At 38.2% G+C, this 3,852-nt stretch overlaps 1 pseudogene; it reads left to right on the top strand.

The window, feature by feature from the left end:
* Positions 1 to 1,078: 1,078 nt before the first annotated feature.
* On the top strand, positions 1,079 to 3,189 carry LOC148690173 (uncharacterized; annotated as a pseudogene).
* The last annotated feature ends 663 nt before the right edge of the window (positions 3,190 to 3,852 follow it).

Raw genomic sequence — 3,852 nt, forward strand, 5'->3', positions numbered from 1 at the left:
ATAGGTGACTCCGACTTATATGCTAGGTAGGATTGATGAAATATGGATAAGTCGTACAGGTCACTATAGGTGACTCCGACTTATATGCTAGCCAGGATTGATAAGATATGAATAAGTCCTACAGGTCACTATAGGTGACTCCGACTTATATGCTAGCTAGGATTGATGAAATATGGATAAGTCGTACAGGTCACTAAATGTGACTCCGACTTATATGCTAGCCATGATTGATGAGATACGGATAAGTTGTATATGTCATTTTAGATGACTCTGACTGATATATCACTTTGTATTGATTTAGTTCATTTGGCCTACTTATTAATGTATGGTGGAGTTAATGGCAAACCGTGGTTTTGGTCATTTCTGAGTATGGTTTGGATATATGTATATATGTTGTACTGTCTTATGGAAAACGATACGGGTTTTACATTTAGGGGCATTACTTTTAGAGAGGTAATAACTTTGGGAAGCTTGGTTTTATTGCTTACTCACACCTTCTGTTTGGTGCCCTCCAGGTTTTAGCTGCTGAGTTTGTATCGACAAGAATCTGTGGCGAATCTTAGTATTGATGGATATTTTTGAAGGTATGATTCTTACCCATACTACTGTACCTTACTTATGCTCTGACATCGCGTGTGAAATGGGTTCGCTCCCACTCGTAGCGCACTCTGGTACTTAGACACTTTGAGATTCAAATTTATTCACTTTTTGTACACTATCACATTTTATGGCTTCGTCACCTTCCAGGTGTCGGCCAGCACAGCTCGATTCAGGGTCCAAGTGGACTTTCTTGGTCGGGGTGTGTCAGTTTGCAAACCGTCAAATAATTGTACAATAATGTGGGCAGTATTAAATTAATTTTTTCAATGTGTATGTCACTTTCTTCTTTGCTTACTATTTTGCTTATATTTCAGGAAAATGTTTAGTAATGTGCAATCTAATGAACCTAGTTCTAACTGATCAGATGTTCACAAGAATAAACATATTGTACATGAAACAGACATGGCGGACCTGTGTAATTTAGATACGGATATAGTTATGCGTTAATTGTACAAGACTAAGGAGGATTTAAAAAAAAATGTTGGGTATTGATGCTATGAAGTACAATTATGAATTCAAAGTGAAAAGATTAAGCAAAAAAAGGTTTGAAGTTGGTTGTGTCGGTGATGAATGCAAGTGGAAACTATGTGCTTCTAAATTACAGCAATCATCATATTTCAAGGTTAGGAAATACGTTACTATAAACTCATGCTCATTAGACGTTATCAATCGCTGTGACATCCCACATCGCCCAGGGGAGTGATCCTTAAATGTATATTCCCATCCCTACCTAGCACGAGGCCTTTTGGGAGCTCACTGGCTTCGGGTTCTATCGGAACTCTGAAGTTAAGCAAGAAGGGGGCTAGAGCACTTCCATGATGGGTGACCCACTGGGAAGTTGCTCGTGAGTTCCCAAAAACAAAACCGTGAGGGCGTGGTTGGGGCCCAAAGCAGACAATATAGTGCTACGGTGGTCCCGCCCAGGCTGGGATGTGACAATTTGGTATCAGAGCCTAACCCTGGTCGCGTGTGTGCCGACGAGGACGTCGAGCCCCTAAGGGGGATGGATTGTCACATCCCACATCGCCCAGGGGAGTGATCCTTAAATGTATATTCCCATCCCTACCTAGCACGAGGCCTTTTGGGAGTTCACTGGCTTTGGGTTCTATCGGAACTCCGAAGTTAAGCGAGAAGGGGGCTAGAGCACTCCCATGATGGGTGACCCACTGGGAAGTTGCTCGTGAGTTCCCAAAAACAAAACCATGAGGGCGTGGTCGGGGCCCAAAGCAGACAATATCGTGCTACGGTGGTCCCGCCCGGGCCGGGATGTGACAATCGCCATCATCAACAGGTAAGTGGTTCTTTTATTGGTCAATGCATAAAGTCTAAGTAGGAGGGTGTATCACGAGTACATAGACCACGTGACATCATAGAAGATATGCAAAAAGACATGGGTGTGAGTATAAGTTATGTGAAGGCTTGGAATGCTAGAGAACATGCAATGGAGTTGGTTAGGGGATCACCAAAGGAATGTCATGCGTTACTTCCATCTTATTTTTCTATGTTAAAAGCCAAAATGGTACAATAACACATATTGAATCGGATGAGAATAATCACTTTTTTGTATTGTTTCATGTCACTTTGACCTTGCATAAGAGGTTTTTGAAGTGCTATTAGGCCGGTAATAGCAGTTGACAGGACGTTTTTAAAGGATAAATATCTTGGCACTCTGTTTGTTGCCACATGCATGGACAATAATAAACAAATACACCCTTTAGTATTTGGGGTTGGAGATTCAGAAAATGATGTAATTGGTTTTTGAAAAAATTACGGGGAGCAATTGGGGAAATTGATGACTTGGTTCGTTTTTGATAGACATGAAAGCATTCGGAAGGCTCCCTCAACTGTTTTTCCCAATGCCCATCATGATGCATGCATATTTCATATAAGTCAAAAGATTAGGCACAATTTTAAGCATGAGAGCACACAAACTATATTTTACAGCTACTAAGGCATACAGAGGTCTTGAATTTCATCATCTCATGATAGAAATATATAAAGTCAACTCTAAAGTGGTTGATTATGTTAATTCAGCTGGATATGAAATGTGGACTCATGCGTACTTTGATGGAAAGCGGTACAACATCATGACAACAAATATTGTTGAATGTCATAATGCAATCAGTAAAGATGCTCGAAAACTAGCTATAACACGATTTTTTGAGTAATTAAGAATGAGTATTCTCTAGAAGTGGCTTTATGAGTATTCTCGAGAAAATAACAAGCGAGGATTCCATTGCAGGTATTTTACTTCATTCACTTAACTAGAATTTATTTTAATTTGTCTATTTAATTTTGGCACATTCTTACTCATTTCATATATACAATGGATCTCGTATTGAAGTTGTGAATTTAGAAGAAAAGAGTTGCACAAGCCGACAATTTGATCTTGACCAACTACCTTGCTCACATGCTTGTGCTACATGTAGACACCAACAAATTTAAGGTTATCCTATGTGTTCTCATTATTATACTACAAATTCTTTGGTCATTGCATATGCAGAACATATATGGCTAGTTGGTGATCAGACCGATTGGATAGTAACTGATGATGTGCATGAAAGAATTGTCCTACCACTAATTACATGAAGAAGATATTGCAAGCGCAAAGAAAAGAGGATCCCATCACGTGAAGCATAAAAATCAACTCGAAAGTGTTCAAAATGTGGTTCAAATGGCCATTATAAGCAAACTTGTAGGAATCCCGTTCAACTTCATCCTCCTTTGTAGAGCCTTTTTAAATTTACAATTAATGAATAAAATTTTCTTTCTATCATTTTATTGTTTATATGGGTTGTAAAATCCTTTAAATTTGAGACAAGTAAAGGTTAATTCATTTTTATTTGTTCACTCTGGTAGTTCTCTTGCTGCTATATGAAAATAGTATATTGCCATTCTTCATCTATTCCTGGTTATCTTTACCACTGCTTGATGTATTGTTCCATCTTCCCTGTCAACTACTAGCACTTATTCGGTTACTAGTAGCCGAAAGACTGGTATAAGAGAAAGCACCATTTTTAGGTTTAGCCATGAGAACTCTTCATGCAATAGGGTTTTGATTTCTTAATTTATTAGGTTTAAAACTTAAGGGCATTTGTGTCAATATAAGTGATATTTTGGATGAAAGTTTTTTTTTTAATAAAAATTGACATTTTTGAAATTAGGGGATAATATTTGGCTATATTTGATAAATGCTCTGAAAGAGTAGCCAAACACATTAAATTCATCCACAACAAGTAAAAATATGGAGAA

This window comes from Pyrus communis, chromosome 16 (assembly GCF_041283825.1).
Source record: "Pyrus communis isolate YQ-2024b chromosome 16, ASM4128382v1, whole genome shotgun sequence".
Classification (NCBI taxonomy): Eukaryota; Viridiplantae; Streptophyta; class Magnoliopsida; order Rosales; family Rosaceae; genus Pyrus; species Pyrus communis.